This window comes from Myodes glareolus, chromosome 8, assembly GCF_982192425.1.
Source record: "Myodes glareolus chromosome 8, mMyoGla1.1, whole genome shotgun sequence".
NCBI classification, from domain to species: Eukaryota; Metazoa; Chordata; class Mammalia; order Rodentia; family Cricetidae; genus Myodes; species Myodes glareolus.
Window position 1 is genome coordinate 6737252 of NC_142033.1, and position 18781 is coordinate 6756032.

An 18781-nucleotide genomic window follows, 5' to 3' on the forward strand; every position below is an offset into this window, starting at 1 on the left:
ACCACACAGCTGTCACCCTCATTCAGAGGGCCTACTTTGGTCCTACGCAGGTTCCCAGCTATCAAGATGTCATTAATTTTTACCACTCTAATGTGTAAACGCACCACATTTTCTTTATCCATTCCTTGTTTGGGGAGGCATTTAGGTTGTTTCCAGGTTCTGGCTATTATGAATAATGCTGCTATGAACATGGTTGCACTAATGTCCTTTTGGTGTGATTGTGCATCCTTTGGGTATATGCCGAAGAGTGGTATTGTTGGGTCTTGAGGTAGATTGATTTCCAATTTTCTGAGAAACCGCCATACTAATTTACAAAGTGGCTATACAAGTTTGCACTCCCACCAGCAATGGAGGAGTGTTCCCCTTACTCTGCATTTTCTCCAGCATAGGCTATCATTGGTGTTCTTGATCTTAGCCATTCTGACCAGTGTAAGATGTATCTCGGAGTTGGTTTGATTTACACTTCATTGATGGCTAAGGATGTTGAGCAATTCCTTAAAAATCTTTTGGGTATTTAAGATTCTTCTGTTGAGAATTCTCTTTTAAATCTATACCTATTTTAAAAATTTGGTATTTTGATGTCTATTTTTACAGGTTTTGGAGATCAGCCCTCTGTCAGATGTGGAATTGGGGAAGATCTTTTCCCATTCAGTAGGCTGCTGTTTTGTCTTTTTGACAGTTTTCTTTGGCTTACAAAAGTTTTTCAGTTTCAGGAGGTCCCATTTATTAATTGTTTCTCTCAGTGTCTGTGCTACTGGTGTTATAGTCAGGAGGTAGTCTCCCACTATGTAGATCTGACTGTCCTAAAACTCACTCTGCAGACCAGACTTGCCTCAAGCTCATAGAGATCTCCTCGCTTCTGCTTCCCCAGTGCTGGCATTAGAGACGAGCACAGCCACGCTCAGTCACAAACAGCAATGTTAAAAGTCACTCATTCTAACAACATATGCCAAAGACCGATTAATTTGATGCTTACAAACCAAAAATTAAAAATAGTAGGAAAATAATGCTTTTTGTTTCCCATCACTTAGCTTATTCTGCTCTAAGAGTAGGAAGCTTTGGGTGCGCAGTGCAAACACCGCAGCTCACACACACAGGAGTCTTGGGACACAGCTTCTCAGGCGGAATTGTCCTGGATTTACAGCCAGCAGTCTTCAGGGCATAGAGACAAAAGCTCAGGGGGATGAGAGAGGAACAGTTGTGCCTGACACCAGACAGAGGCACAGTAAGCTCATTTTAATAAGTCCTATGCTTCTGATTTAAACCGGCAGACTAAACAGACCTGAGTGAACAGAAATAGGATTATATCTCTTTTTCTTTTTTAATAATTACAGGAAAAATCCATTTTATTTATTCTTGAAAACTAAAAATATCACACAAAATAGTAATTGTCACTGTGACAATTCCACACACATATATCATTGTTCTTTGTCAATATTCTCTACCAATCCACAGTTTCCCTTATTTCCCCTCCAACATCCACTGGGCTCCTTTTTTCGCTCAAATAATTCCATGTCTAGTTTCATTTCACATGTAGAGTTAAATCTACAATCTGCCTCCAAGAGAAAATTTGTATTTGTTGTTCTGGGACAGTCTTACTTAATTAGAGAATCAAGACAGTGTGCAGTTGGAGTTGTTATCAAGAGGGACTTCCTCATTCCTTTAATTTTGCTGACCATTTTCCAAGTCTTCTTTCTTCTTTACTTTCTCTTTTTACATTTGGAGGTTTGCTGACTGACTAGGTCAGACATGATTAATTCTTCATGCGTTATTGCTTGTTCATCTATTCTTCTCATGAGAATTATTTCTTTCCCCGTGGTTCCATGATTGACACTGTGTTTCCCCTCTGTATTTTACACTCCTTTGACAGTGTCTGCAATGTTGGCCATCAGTTGCTTTAGTGTTTATATCTCAAAAGGTTTTTACTTCTATATCAACTTTAAAAGATATCTGGTTATAGTAGTGTTGGTAGGTACTTATTCACGCTCGTGGCTTGAAATATATTATTGCATGCTGTCCTGGATTTTAGGTTTCTGTAGAATGGACTGGTGTTAGACTGAGGAGTGTGCCTTTGCTGGTGAGTGCATGTTTTCTACTATAGTTTCAAATATTTATTGACTGTAGAGTGTTAGTAGGCTAACTAATATGTCATGTAGATGGTCTGTTCTATGTAGGGTTCTAGGTGTCTCTGTGCTTGGGTTTTACCTTCCCTCTAAAGTAAAAGGTGTTTTACTTTGTGAAAGATGTTTTATTATTTTATTAAAGATGTTTGCTATTGCTTTAAGTTTTAAGGACTTGCCTCTTCCTTGCAGCCCATGCATTCTTAGTATTTCTCTCTTAATCATGTCATAAAATTATTGAAAGTTGCTGCCGTGCTTTTTTATGATTATTTGAATGCAGTATTTCCTCAGTCTTTTCTCCTTCTAATGTTCTTTTTTCTGTTTGATGTAGTCTATTAGGATACTTTACATTGTTTATTTGATTTACTAAATTTTTCATTTCCAACATTTTGTTCCTTTTCTAAATTTCTAAATTTAGAATCTCTAAATTTCTTATCCTCATGGTCAACTTTCTTACTCAAGCCCAGAATTTATTTTCCTACTTTTGTTTTATCCTCTTTGAAGTCAGTGATCCTTTTTTGAAGTACTTTTGAATTCTTTGCCCAGCACGTATCACCGAACGCGGTTATCAAGGAGCGGTGATCTTTTGGAAGCGTCCTGTTGCTCTGCATGTGTGGGGAAGCGTCCTGTTGCTCTGCCTGTCTGGGCTTTGGTGTCGCCATCCGCTCATCTCTTCTGGTTTTAATTGAGACTCTTTTCAAGGAGTGGCTTTTTTGAGGATGCCAATCTTTACTACAAGTCAAAGAACAGAGAATAAGTCAGTTTAACAATAACAACCCCAGAACAAAATAATTCAATACCAACTACTTTACCACTAATGATCGTGGAAAAGGGAATTGCAGAAGTAAGGTAGGAAGTCAAAGATCAATTATGATAAAAAATAACAGTTAAATGGGATAAAGGAAGGCTGCAAGTTAAAGGAAGAATAAAGAAGATGTGAAAGTTGACGAAGTAAAGAAAATGAAGAAAAGTTAACAAAGTAAGGAGGATGAACATGAACAAGAGATAAAATTCTGATAACACACAAAAATACATAAACAAAATTAGACAAATTGAAGGGGAATAAAAAGTAAAACATGGAAGCTTTTTTTTTTTTAAAAAAAGTAAAATAAAGTAGCATTACAATTTAAAAAAAACTATAAAATGCAAAGAATAAAAACAAGAAAGAAAGAAAAGGGAAGAATGAGGACATTTTCTTTCCAGAGCTGCTTGTGTTTGAGAGCTGAGGCAGGAGGCTGCCAGCTGAGATCGGCAATCCTTATTGCTTCCACAGGGTGGGACTGTGGGCGCCCGGATGCTGTCACCACTACACTTAGTTCAGGATTCAGTCTTAGGTCTTTAGGTATGACAGAAAGAACCGTTAACCACCGAGCCAGCTTGCAGGCCCAGAAGTAGCTTTTTTAAGTGAAACAACTCAGTATCATGCATTTGTACCTGTCTCCTAAGGAGGGTACATTTTTGCAGCCTGGGCAGGGCAAGAATTCAGAGAATGCCGGATTTTCCGCCAAAGCAATGCAGAGGTCGCCCAAGTGCTCGTGGATTCACCGTCCCTCGCACGTTCCTCACTGAATCGCTCCCCACTTTGGCTGTCTGTCGTTTTTACGTCACCATCACAGTTGCTCTTAGCTTCTCTCTATTCAGCTACTAGAAAGTTTTCTCCTATGTCATGTGATCTAAGAGTGAAGTGATGATTGTGCTTTAACATAACACATATTAAGGATTTGGGCAGAGTTGAATATGATGTTAGGTACAAAATAACCCTGGCACCTGGGAGGCTGAGGCGGAAGGATTGATGGATGAGGCTTTTTTGTCTGCACGATGAGACTTTTATCACCTAAGCTGTATGAGACACCTGGGAGGATTGTATTTTGTTAGTTGCCATTTCATTCGGAATTATGTTATTATTATTTTTTCAGGCATCACGTAGTTGAACACGTTTCTGTATTGTTCTAGATTATTAAGAGCTACTCTTTAACATTTTAACTTTAATAACAAATGCTGAAAAGCTTGCAAGTTCTTGGTTAATTGACCTCTTTCATAATTAATACTCCTGAGGGTCTGTAGCTATAAAAGAGGAAAGCACCTCCCTCCCTGGGCTCAATTACTGAAGCACTTTCACTGCCTGAAATTATCTTCCACCATGAGTACAAACCTTCATAAAATTATTCAAAAAACGCTGTGACTATTTTTTGTTGGTTTACAGTTGGTTCCCAAGTGTCCTATCTTACAGGATTTTTCGGGATAAACTTCTGCAAGAGGAACGTTTTTCTTTATCTTGTTTTAGCCTAAAGGCATATTATGCCTTGGAACCACTTCAGTGTGGAAGTTTGCAAATGTGACTGCATGCTAAAAGATCTGCAGGATTGCCAGTACTTAGAAGTAAATGATCTCAGAACTGAAAACTTAGACTGAAACACTATGATTGCTGCTTTTTTCTTTTTCTTTTTTTTTTTCGCATGAGCAGCATCTAACCCTTCAGCTCCATTTCTCAGTTTGAAAAGTGAAACCTAAATGAATTTCTTTTTAAAAAACGTGCATGGCCCAGTTGGACACAGCACTCAAATAAAGCTGTGTACTTTATATGTAACCACCGAGCCAAAGACGAGGCATGCTCAGATTCTTTCACTAAGAATAGCTTGTCAGAACCCCATACAGTTGCCTCTGGGTAGGCCAAGGTGGTGTAGCGCAGCCATGTAGAACCAGCTGACTCAGAAGCTGAAAGTCATTCTAACAGCCAGACTATAAACCCGCTGCGGCGGATTGGTGAGAGCGGTTTGTGTTTTCTTTGCTTATTGCATTGCCAGTGAATATCAGGAGAATGGTGTTTTTGACAGGATGACCCCCTTCAAAGATCACTAAGAAGGTAACTTGTGTGAAGACCTAAAGAAAAAGAAGTCACTCTTTATAGAAAGCTTTCCAGGAGGAATAAAGCCTGTGTACGATCCAATGGCTGAGTCCGAGCTCTCAAAATACTCAGTCTTGAAGCTTTTGATATGGGTCAGTCATGCTGCTGTCACAGCGACACTCTTGTATAGTGTTGACTATCCATTTGTTGATTTCTCTACTTCTCTTTCCGTGTGTGTGTATGTGTGTGTGTGTGTGTGTGTGTAGAAAATGCTTGCATGTGTGTATTCATTTGAGATGAATTTATTTTATATGTCTACAGAGGCCAGAAGTTGCTATCTGGTGTCTTGTTTAATTCAGTGCCTTTCACTGAATCTAGAGCTTGCCAGTTCAGCTGGGCTGCCTGGCCAGCAATGCCTAGGAATTGTTTCATATCCACCTTGTTATGGATTACAGGTGTTTACTGTGATGCTTGGAATTGAACTCAGGTCTCCATTCAGGTACGATAGGCGTATTACTGATTGGATCATCTTCCCAACATTTCTTTTTATACAGAGGTTTCTGTGGTTAAGAGTTTATCCATCACAATTCCTTATTTTTTTCTCCACTCTTTTGTTCCTAGATTTTGGCTAATAAGGCAAGTCTGTAGTTCCAATCCTGAGTTTTCTGAAATGTTGACTCATGTATCAACTGTATACTTGACATTTAGTTTATATCTCTAAACACTCATATAACATGTATAATGTCCCAAATTAAAATGCTATGGGTTCCATACTCAAATATGATTATCTGCTAAATTTTTCAGGTTAAATATTAGGAACCCATGGATTTCTTTACCTTTACATCCCAAAGAAAATCCATTGGCAAGTCTTATTGAATCCAGCTCCAAACTATTTCTCTCAAATGAATACTTCCACTCCTATAGCTCCCTTTCTACTTCAGGATACCACTATCTTTTCCTGGGACCATAAACATACTATAATATGCATTATGCTTCATAATTATGCTATAAAATGTAGCGTTAACAGAATGGTATTCTTGGCATATAGCAAGATTATATGTTATGACAACATGTTCTGCTGCATTTGTAATTTATAAAACTATTATTACTATAACTTACAATCTGTATATATATACATACATGTATATCTGTCTATCTCTCTGTATACATATATACATACATACATATCCTTCTACAGTAGTGGGATTATGCATGTGTATATGTCATAACATGCGGAAGTGTTCCCCCAGTTTTTCCCTTGCTTTAACTTTTGCCGTCTGCCTCTTTATTCTCCATACTATATGGAAAAATTTTAGAAAAATAAAAAATAATGATGTCACTCTTTTGCTCCACACTCTTCAGGAACTTTCTTCTACAAGTAACCCCACTCTTGCCACCCTGCCCATCAAGTCCCTCCGTGACCGTATCCTTAGCTACCTTCCCCATCCCACACGAGCTCTAACACTCCCTGCCAGCCCTTCACGTGCCCTGGAGCACGCTCCCACCTCCAATCACTTCTGAAGGTGTTTTCTTTGCCTGACAACACCCGCCTTGTGGACCTTCAGTCTGTCTCCAGGTCCCACCCACATGAAGGCTGTTCCTGACTAAACTATCTAACTAGAATCCTCTACCAGTCCATGTCTACCTAGTCTATTTTATCGCAATGGCCTCAGCACTGTCTAGAGTTGGGATGGGTTTCCATTGTTGTTTGTGTTTATTTCATGTGAGCTTTACCTGATTTTCTTCAGCTGTACTCACAGGACTCCTGAGAATGTGGCTACCACACGGCTAATGTTTGGTAATAATCGCCGACTTGATAGGGATCTCTCTCTTGAGTATCCATAATCTCCAGCAGTCCTCTCACACAGCTCTTTAAAAGCGGTTATAATTTGAAGTTATTTTTCGTCACTGTTAGATGGTGAGCCCTGGGAGGGAAAAGATCATAATACTCATCTCTGGTTTTTCCACTGCTCTGAGAGACCTGAGCTCACGGGTACTTCATGAAAGGACTTAATGAATTCGTGTTTACTTGGCCTCATTCCCCAAAGAAGCAATTTGGGGACTCTAGGGCTCCCCAGAGCATTTGCTTGTGGAGTAACTGAACATTGTCATGATCTCCTGCCTCGCGTCAGAGACATCGGGTGGCAGTGGAAGTAGAGTGTGCCATACTGTGCTTCCTGCAACAACCAGAGAAGCTCCCTGGAGACCTCTGCTGCAGAGAGTGCAGGCCGAGTCCAGGGAAAGCGGCGCTGGTACCTAAGAGGAGGTGTTACAGATTTACACACAGATGTTAACACACTGGACAGAGACAGTAAAAAGGTAGCGTACACACGAGTGTGGCCATGGGTTTCCCAAAAGAGAGTTGACCTTATGTGATTAGAGTCATATCGCTAACTTCAGGGGCTTCTGTAGGTACATTGCTTACAAGGTTTCAGTAAAAATCTGATTCTCTTTTTCTTCAGGAAAGGAACTGTGGACACCATAAGGTGGTTCCGCGGAAGCACTAGATAGGTTTACAGACTAATCAGATGAAAACATTGGCTAACAGCATCAAAGGAAACCTTCTTCTACTAGGTCACAAAGGGGTTGAGATAGGTTTTGATTGTAACATGTTAGTAGCCTTGTTTGCAATAAAATTTTTGACTCTACTAGTAAGAGAGGGTGAGGGTCCCATTTTTCTCCCTAGATTCACTGATTTTCTCACTTTTCTGTCTTGACTTGGTTCTAACACAACCCATTCTGGATGAGAAGCTACATGCAATTTTTAGATTATGATGTTTATAGTCAAAGGCATATAGATATGCAGACTTGCACATGAACAAGTTTAGCATGGCATTAGAGCACCCTAACTTTTGCAAAGTTTGGTGCCTGTCATTGTTGAGCCCAGAACATTATTTTATAGGTGAGGAAGCTATGGCCAGGTAGGAATTACTGTGCTCCTGTATTAAGACAAAGCCAGACCCAGGGTTAAGATACCTGAACTGTGGTTCACGGCTCTCCCCAGCGGACAACTATTCCACATGTTGCTCCATTTTTCTGATTCTTGTCATCGCTTGTTAAGGGACTTCTCAGAAAATTATATTCATGAGCAGGCAGATGGGAGGAAATCTGAAGGGACAGAACCAAGCCACGGGGACCAGACAGACCTGAAACTTGAGGGATATTTGGAACATGTCTTTGTTTGTAGATATGTGGGCCGATGTATCTGATTGCCAGAAAATATGATGGTGGGACTATTACCATCGCATACCAGGTGTCTGACAGTGCAGGACCCTTCCTTGTCCTATTGTATTTAGTAAGTTAACATTCCTTCTTTTTCTTATCCTGTTTCATGTAGTACATGTGTGCTACACTCACTTGTTCCCAGTGTACTTCAGTGAGTTCATGATGTTGGCAGTTTTACTTTTCTGCAAAAGTTATTGGTCTGTGCTGTCTGCATGCACAAATGAGATAAGAAGTCATTAAGCCTCAGTATTTGTACACAGAATGCATTGAATGTGCTCAGTGCAATGCAGTCACCCAGGGCAACATGTGGCTGAAAGCTGCTGTTTCTCACAATGTGGAGTAACTTAGATAGTGCAGGGTACAGCCTGATCCCCACAAATCACCACACCCTAAACTGAGGAAGGATTCTGGTTATAAACAGTTGAATGGTTCATTTTCTATGAACATACACAAAATACACAAAGAGCAAACAAGCCCTTGTGTGTTGTAAGGAAGCCACTTATTCATTACCCAGCTGCCCAGACTCCCAAAATAATCACACAGAAACTTTATTAATTAAATCACTGCTTGGTACATTAGCTCCAGCTTCTTATTGGCTAACTCTTACATATTAAATTAACCCATCTCTATTTATTTTTTATTTTACCATGAGACTCATGGCCTGCTAACAAGGTTTCAGCATGTCTGTCTCTGGCAATGGCTCCATGGCTTTTCCCTGACTCTGCCTCCTTTCTCCCAGCATTCAGTTTAGTTTTCCCCCACCTACCTCTACTCTACTCTGCACAGGCTCAAGACAGTTTCTTTATTAACCAGTGGTATTCACAGAATACAGAGGGGAATCCCACATCACCTCCCCTTTTCTGTTTAAATAAAAAGGAATGTTTAACTTTAACATAGTAAAATTACATATAACAAAACAGGTATCAAGCAAGAATCACAGTTATAATATTTATATCTACTTTGTCTTTTATTATATCTAAAGAAAACTATAACTATTTATTCTTCAACTCCACCAAAGACTCCAGAAGGATATAATATTACCTAAGTAAACAGAAAGTGCATTGTAAGCAACTTTCAAAACTCTAGAAATGACAGAGACATCTCACTGCCTGGACAGTCATCCCAAGTTCTTCTGTTTTGTTGGGGCATTCATCTTCAGCCTACAGGTCCACAGTGTCTGGCAGACTTTTCCATGAAGCAGGAAATTTCAGACAGTTCTACCTATATTGACAGTTTGTCAGTTACTTTCTTCTGTGTCCTTCAGAATGTCTGGCAGATTCTTTCCGGAAGCAGGAACCCTGAAGGACCTTCTCACCTTTAGGCAAGTTCAGCAGTCATTTCTCTGTGGGTCCTGCATGCCCATTTCATCAAGCAGTCCAGGCAAAAGCAGTTTCTTGCCTGAATGGCTAACAAACTCTATAAGGAAACTCTTTGATGTCCATCTTCCCCTTGAAGTAGATTTGTGCTGCCAGGAGCATATGTGTCTCACTGTCATGAAATGCCCTAAGTTCTTAAAACATTTTAAATGCTATATTCTGTAGGTCTCTGAAAGATATGAAGACTAACTAAAATATATCTCTATATATCTAGAAAACCTAACTAACATGACTACAAGCTTGACTATTATAGATGACTCTCTATTGACCTATATTTCTTAATTATACATTACATTTTTAAATGAACTACACAAACACAATACCTTAATCAAGAACAGAAATATATATATGTATATGTCTATAAAAATATATATGTATATATACAATATAACAAAACACACATATATATGATATAACAAAATTGACCTTAAATTTTTATCAATAAACCAAGATCCATATCAATGTTAAATATTTGTCCCTTTAGCATATTGCCCTTTAAGTGGAAACAAACATTTATCAACAATATTTGAAAATATAGGTGTAATTCTCTCTAAACTGCTTCCTGCTTTTATTGGGTGAAGTAACTTTTTGAGGTGTGTTCTAGATGACCTTTCAGGGGGTTTTGGTCCATCAAACTGCATTAGTCTGGAAGGATTCCACAGGTTCTCATCCTCTGTAGAAACAAAAGAAGAACCTCTTTTCAAAAGCAACAAATCCTTAGATTCAAATTTTGAAGTCAAGATACCTTTAGAGTACAGTCTGTACAATGAAATGTCTCTCTGTACTTAGTGCATTTATAGTCAGAAATGCAAAGAAAACATAATAATATTTATAATCCAGAATCTCTTTGTATAGTCCATCTTTACATGGCTTATTCTTTCTTTACTTCTTTCAATCTATGACTGTCTGCACTCTGTCTCTTTAAAGCCTTTGCCTTTTTTAAAAAAATGATTACTTTTTTTCTAAGTGTCTATATTCTTTTACTTTTTTTTCTCCCAAGCCTATGTACATTTATCCAACACTTTGACCCATTTAGAGGTTTTTTTTTTTCTGAATCTGTCTTTATTGTGTATCTGTAATTATTTTCTGTCCAGGAACGCTTCTTTAAAACCTAAGCTGCGGCACTGCTGGGGCAAATATGGCCCTGCCTGCTTACTCTGCCCAGTCCTTCATGGTGGAAGTACATTCATTGCCTCTGGGAGCCAAGCTCACTGTCCCATTTTTAGGTACACTACCAGTCTATGTTGTCATTAACCAAGTTGTAACACTCTGTTCACAAACCCCATTTAAATGCCCAGTCTCCTGAAAGAGTCAGAGTTAGTGCTGGCAGCACAGCCCCAGGCTGGGAAGTCGCTGTTTCAAAAATGCATGGGTGTTTTTCTGCTACTGCTGAATCAGAAAGACCTCTCTTAAAGGAGCCACAGCATGTCACCAGCAAGCAAAGCCAATTCGGGAAAAAATATGACTAAACTTTGTTTTTAATGTCCAGAATTCTTTCCCAAGCCCTCTCAGGTTTTAAGTGGATTTTAATTGACCATGTTGGTGTGTCAGTTTGTTGTAAAGAAGGCTGCTTGTTTGTTTTCCTGCCTGCCCAGACTCCTTGTGAATCAATATGTTTTGTTAGCATCAATCAATAGTTCCTGGGTACCTAGAATTTGAAAACTAGGGCTGGCCCCAGAAGGGGATTATAATTTCTATTTAACCATGATAAGAAGAGACAACACCTCAAAATTCTATTGACTTACTATAAGGGTAAAACGCTGCCCCTCAGCACCCCAGATGATAATATAAAAGAGCATTGCTATTTAAACCTTCCTTGCTGTCACCCTCTTCTCACCCAGCTGACTAATGCACCTGCTTTGTTCTCTGACTCCTGGAGCATCTCACATACTGTCCTCACAGAATCAAAACATGTGTTTATATTCTCCTTTCCCTAAAGGGAGAGGTAGAGGCATATGTCCCTGTTAACATTGCTGAGCTCTTCCAAACAGGCTCTAGCATGCTTGCTGCCCACCAGTTTCTAGAACTCACTGTTTCTGGTCTTGCATCTCTCCCATCAGACCTGACTGACCGGGAAAGTATCATTTGATGTGGGATTCCCCTCTGTATGCTGTGAATACCATTGGTTAATAAAAAAAGCTGTTTTGGGCCTGTGATAGGGTAGAACAGAGCTAGGTGGGGAAAACTAAACTGAATGCTGGGAGGAAGAAGGCAGAGTTGAGAGAAGCCATGTAGCCTCACCGGAAACAGGCACTGGAACTTAACTTGGTAAGCCACAAATGCATGGTGATACACAGATTAATAGAAGTGGGTTAAATTCCTATGTAAGAGTTAGCCAATAAGAAGCTAGGGCTAATGGGCCAAGCAGTGATTTAATTAATACAGTTTCTGTGTGGTTATTTTGAGAGTCTGGGCAGCTGGGAAATGAACAAGTGGCCTTCATATTATAAGCACTAACAATTTTTTTTCTGCCTAAAGCTGGGATTGGCGAGGAGCTGTGTTCAGGCTCCAGAGACCACAACATCATTCCCTGCTCATTCCTTGTACATCCTAAAAATGCACATGATCCCCTTTAGCATGTTCTTGCAGTCAGGAACAGCAACTCTGGACTAGGCTGCTGGAATTTGGACCTCTGTGGCCCATCAGGCACTCTGTTCTTGGTGGTGGTGTGGTCTTTACTTTTTTCTGCCTCTGCTTCTTTATCTATACAGTTGGAATAAAAATAGAAAATGTCATGGGGTGCCATGGATCTGAATTATGAAAGAAAACAGTAGAAAACATTGGAAAGCATGATAAACAGAAAGTGCGTTAAATTCCAGTCACAACTGTGGTTGTGACTAATGCTCACTCTAGTAATGATGAGCGGGAGGGGTAACAGAGTCTCTTTGAGGGTGAGGAGGTGGTCTCTGAAGATTACCTCCCTGAAGACCTTGCTTAGGGACTGATGGAAAATAGAAACGTGACACCTCTTTAAGATCAAAATAAATCAGCTTCAGATCCACAGCTCAGCGATGATCAGGGACGGTGCTGCTGCCCTGACAGAGGCTGGCATGCTGGTACAGTGGTTTGGTGGACTGATGTCGTCAACAGCAGGTGTAACTGTCATGGTGGATGTCATGACAGTTCCACTGGGCTGAGGAATCCCTAAGCTGGCAGAGCATGTCCTGACTTGAGGATATTTCTGGAAGGAACTAACATCTGAATTAGCAGTAAAGACTAAGGTGGGTAGGTGCCATGCAATCCGTGGAGAGTCTGGATAGAACAAAACAGCAGAGTGTGTGGGGGGAGGGGGTTCGGTTTGAACTGGGATCTGAACATCTCTTCCTTGTCTCACTCTATTTGGTCTGGAGGTTTAAAGTAGGTTTTACAACACTAGCTTCCCCATGGCTCGCTGGCTCCCCTGTAGCTTAGGTCTTTGAGATCTGACCACACGGCAGCATTGCTCTCCTGGTTGTCCAGCCCACAGAGACAGCTGTGAGGTTTTTTTTTTTTCAGGGGGTAGGGGGGGAGGGAAGTGTTTCTAAAATCATAGGAGCCAGTTCCTATATTAAATGTCTCTACCTATTTCTGTTCATATCACCATCTGCATCTGTATCTACATGTCTAGCACCATCCTTGCTTCCGTTTCTGCAAAGACCCTTACCTGACATGACAACTAAACCACACAAATGCTAGACTGCTTTCAGATGCATGAATGAAATGGCACTAGAAGCACAGGACTGGTCTGCTCAGAGAAGTAAGGCTTCTTGGATTTTTAAGAAAGAAGCAAGAAGAAATCTTAGCTATGTTTTCAGAATATTTGGGTTGTATTGTGAAGCACTTGACTGGTTTGTGCGTTCATCCCACCTTCCAACACATATTTAAACAGCCAAGGGAAACGAGAAACCACAGGAACTGCAGCAAGTGCTGCTGACATTGCTTTGCTAGATTTCAAGGCTTTCTACTTATTTCAAGGTCATGGAGATAAAGCTGAGAAAAGCATCAGTCTGTTGTCCTCACTGAAAGAGTAGAAACACTTGTGTTCTCAGAGACAGTATGAAGACCTTTTGTTCCTCCTTAGTCTTTGAACTTTCCTATCATTGAAACACAGATTCAAAGATACTTGAAGACAGGTTCATAATCTTCTGTATCTATTCTACATAACAGCAGCGATAACACAGATAATAATTAGCACTACAACAAATGTTTATTGGTAATTGCATACATTGTCCAAAGGACTTCATTCTAGTCTCGACTCACTTATGCTGCATATGCCTTATGCCCTAGGGTAGTATGTCCTCTATAGATGAGGAAGTTGGGGCACTGGGGTCTGTGGAAAGACACTGAAGAAGCAATGCTGAGCAGAGAACAGGGCTGGTGTCGTGATGATGGAAGCATTCATGACAGTGCACACTGGTGGGAGCCCTGCAGAGGGATAAAGACATCTGACAGGCAAGCAGTAGTCTTCCTGAGCGAGCAATAGACTGAGCATGCTCAGTGCTACCAGGGACACGAGGGAGGCATTTCACTTTCAAGCTCTTCTGGTGCCAGCTCTCTGGACTTGGCTGAGCTGCCTGACTCCTCTGGGCCCCTGTTTCCTCATCCTAAAAGCCATGGCATTGAGTCTGTTACAGTGATACTGCAAGTCTGTTCTTAACACGGTCTTTGAGAGACCGGCCTAGCAAATTTGTGCCCAGCATGTCAACAGTCTTACTACTCTTATCACTGAATGGGAAAGAAGAAAGGAAGGGGATCCCTGGCCAGTAAAGGCAGAGGTTTTGTTTAATTCTGTTTGCTAATTAGGACAGTCTTCATAGTACTTAATATGCTAATCTACGTTGTGAAAGTACAGGAGAGAAATTCTCAGATTTATGTGACCAGATAACACCAATCTTATCCCCTGGAGTAAAAGCAATATCTCATGGGATGCAGTTATTTTGCAGTTCGCAGTCTGAGAAAGGGTCTTCATTTCCCACAGGAATAGAAAAACAGACGTGAAGTGCCTCTCTTTGGCAATCTTTAAACAATTGCAAGCAAGTATCCTCCAAAGAAGGGCTTTTTATTTTTACAAAGCCTTATGAAATTATTCTGTGATCCATCATACAAAACCAGATACCCAGGTAACCAAGACTTACAGCCATTCAGTCCTTTACCACCATCACCTTTAACAATGAACTCATTCTCAGCACTTTCCAGTAGTCTATAAAAGCTAGTCAACACGGGCAGTCGTCTGAGAACATTAGCATTTGCTGTGGGTCTGGTTCTTTACTGTGTCTTACTTGTTCATAGGAACCTTATACTCTTTGTGGCAGAGTTGTATTTCTCTAGTGTCTCACTTTGCTATTTGAAATGATCCAGAGCAGCATCAAAGAATACTATAGTTGAAACTTGAGTTTTTCTTTCACCAAGGCTGTTGATATCCTGATATGCTATATTGAACCCTCATTTCTTATTCAATATCTTTTGGTTTAGATGACAAAGTCTACATGGCTTTCCAGAGCTGCTCATGGTCTTATGAAGACAGACATTAACTTGTTTCCATGAAAATTAGAATGTTTGTATCCCATTACTAGTAATCAGGGTCATTTTCTCAATTAGTCGTGAAATCTCCTGGCAACACAGAGAATCCTCGCTGCAGAAGAGAACAAAATAGTTCTGCCATTGAATAAGCCTTCAGACTTGCCACAGGGGGCATGCTAGGCAGAGTGCTGAGCAAACTGCAATGAGAAGAGGCTGTTTTTTTACCTTGTACACAGTCAGCATGGCACAGCCCAGCATACGCGTGCTAATTGTCTTTAGATGAAGAAAAATAAAGTTTCTTGTATTGCTGAGAAGCAGGAAATTATTTATGTTATGGAGAACATCACAGTCCTAAATTCAGTAGAGATACACAATTCAAACTTCATCCTTCTAGATGCTCCCACTATGAAAAAGCACTCTGATGTGCCCAAGAGATGTTCTCATGGAGCATAGAACTGGCAAGATGCTTATTAACCTATTAAGAAGACAAGTAATTCTTCAAGATAGTGAGAAAGCATCTAAAACCACAAGCTTTCTATGCAAAATGTTCAAACACTTTGATACTTAAATTTTTTAAAATTGAGTATTTTATGTATTTTCCATCCTTTGTAATTTGCCAGTCCATTTCTTTTTACTATTTCATAGTTGCAGGGTAATTTTTAAGCCTATCATCATTATAGCTTCTACTTTTTTTCTGGGAAATTTTAAGTTTCCTAAATATCCAGTAAGTGATTATCATAATTACAGTACACTGGGGTACACATTGATACAGTATTTGCCTTGGAGAATATCCTGCTGTATCACTCCTGTGGCCCAATATTTGGCTAGACCTGATTCTTCATCAGCCATGTTTGTACACTCTCCTTCATACACTAAATTCACTAAATGGTTCTGACTTCTGTAGTTTCTTGTGGTGGATTACCCAATCTAACCCGTGGAGTAGTTTAATTCTGTTATCAGATCATTACATTTTTAGTTAAAAATTTCCTTACTAGGTTAAGTTTCTCTGAGTTCTTGAGTTTACATTCTCATGTAGACCTTTTCAGTAATTGTCTACCTTTCAAAGTTTTCCCCAGATTTTGAACATCAAAATATCCATATTGTGTAACTTCAAAGTCTTGCCTATTAAAAGAACAGTGTGAATTTCTAATGTTAATGGGTTATCTTGAAGACACACTCAAGCTTTGGTTCATTTTTTTTGTATCAGTCCCATCATTAATTACATTATGACAGTCGATCAATTATAGTAATAAGTAATCGGCAGCCATCTTTGTTCCTTATCCATATAGGGGGATACATGTACACTATGGACAATTGAGACTTGGCCGAAAGACTATGCTCACTCTCATGGAGGTGAGGTTCCCACGGGAGGCCTTTTTGTTTACCTTCTTGCTTTAACATTCACTCAGCAAGCTTCATTCCTTTTTAGTGTGGTCTGCAGCCCGTGTCTTCTAAGTCAGGGCTCTGTAGGCAGAGGCTACACTTTGGTTTCACGGCTACCCAGGCCCAAATAATCATACAGAAACTGTATTAATTATAACACTGCTTAACCAAAAGTTTATGCATATACCTACCTAGCTCTTATATCTTAAATTAACCCATCTCTGTTAATTTGCATATCGCCATGAGGTTGTGGCTTACCAATAAGGTTCCGGCATCCTTCTCCTTTGACAGCTACATGATGTCTCCTTGACTCTGCCTTCTTTCTCTCTGCATTCAGTTTAGTTTTCTCTGCCTAGCTTTATTCTGCCCTGCCATAGGCCAAAACAGTTCTTTATTAACCAATGCTAATAAAATATATTCATAGCATCCAGAGGGAAATTCCACATCAGGGCTCAGGAACTCTGCTCTTCTCAGAGTTAGAACTGGGTCAGTAAATAGCAGTAGAAACAAAGTCCATTTGACAGTTGGCTGCAGCAGAACAAATATGCATCCTCTTGGAAGACAAAACGATTTATTGGGATGATGTATGATGTCTTACAGAACATCCCAAGCACTAGAGACCCAGGCTTGTGAGGCAAGAAGGAAGCAAGTGTAGCCTGGACCACTCCAGGAGAGTTTGGCTACAGTGCTGGAGCTGGGAATGTTCTACCTCTTTGATGGTGCTAATCCTATCCTTTTACTATCCATCATCCTTTCTAGAACTAAAATTCCAATTTGAAGCAAGCATTGAATTTGCTGAGCTGCCCTCCAGTAATGTCAGCTTCAATGTAGCCAAAGAGTAAGCCGAGGGAAGCAGCTGCCCCACTTGGGTCTGCAGCAAGAGACATCTCTTTGCCGCCATGTGCTTTGCTATTTCTGTCTGTAGTGCTCTCTGAAGGCACGTACTTCACTAATTACATCAAAGGCATTAATTCATTCTAACAATAATACGATTTCATAGGTATTCTGATAGTGGACTAGGCATAAGAAGTTTATTTAATTGCACTAAATCACACAGTGAATGGCAGAAACGATCAGGAGTTAGAGACAAGGCTTCAGCATGGGTGTTTTAGTCTGTTTGTGCAGTCCAGACAAACACAAATGTTTAGAGGAGGGGAAAGAGACAGAAAAAGAACAAACAACAAATCCACATTTGATGGTATGGTAATAAAATAGAACACCTCTGTTTGTACATATTGTACATTTAGATTTGCCATTTGGATATTATGTTAGACTGATAGAAGGTAACACAGAGAGTGTGCTTTCCACAGGCTTCGCCAAGCTTCAACATCGGCACAGTGGTATTGCACTGTGGATCTCAACTGACATGTATCTGCCTTTCTCCCCTGGGAACCCAGTAGACTTTCTCTGTTCCAAGACTCATTCCAGAGTTCCACATGACAAATTTTGCCAAACCCATTGCCTTGACTCCAGAACAGCTCCTTTGTCTTTGTCTCATGTGACAATGACACTTAGAGTCATGGTAAGGTATTTTATGTCATTCTTCAACTGAAGATTGTCTGATGTCTCTATCATCTATCTATCTATCTATCTATCTATCTATCTATCTATCTATCTATCATCGATCTATCCCATATATCTACCTATCATCTATCTATCTATCTATCTATCTATCTATCTATCTATCTATCTATTTATTTTATCTTATCTTATCTTATGTCTCTTTAATGATTTGATGGAGACATCGGTTAGGAGAAGAATGTCTTTTTCTCAGGGTATTCTTTCATGTGATATAGATATGTCCTCGCGGGTGAAAACAGCACCGATTACTTGAATCCAGGGTGTATTTATTCAGCTTATTTTTCTTAACTTCTTATAAGATTTCCAAGTAGACATTTGGCTGAAAAACATGGAGTGTTCTTTCCAATATTTAATAGATTTTTTCCATTGTGATAATTCATGTGGATTCTTGTAAAGCATATAAATCTTCTTGATTTTCAGTACTGTTTCTGTGATTTAACCACACCTAACCAGATGTTCCATCTGATGCCTAATGAGCTCACTGAATGATGAAGAGTCCACTAGACCCACACTCTAGAGTGGCTGCCCTAGCCAAAGGCAAGCCTTACTCTGATACAAATGGACTACCACACTGGGGAGTTAGTGAATTATGCCAATTCTCTCCACTTAACGGGTGTTCAGGCTATTTCTTTTGCTGCTTTTGAGAGCTACAGTTTTTATTGAGGCTTTCAGGCCAATTTGGCTAATAGCCCAGGTTTGATGACATGGCCCATTCTAAACACTACTCCATATGTGAAATTGTACATCTGCCT

General features: G+C 39.9%; 1 protein-coding gene across 4 annotated transcripts in view; it reads left to right on the forward strand.

Moving 5' to 3' along the window:
* Mapk10 (mitogen-activated protein kinase 10) overlaps nt 1-18781 on the forward strand; it is a 279025-nt gene that overhangs the window by 63485 nt on the left and 196759 nt on the right. The window lies entirely within an intron of this gene.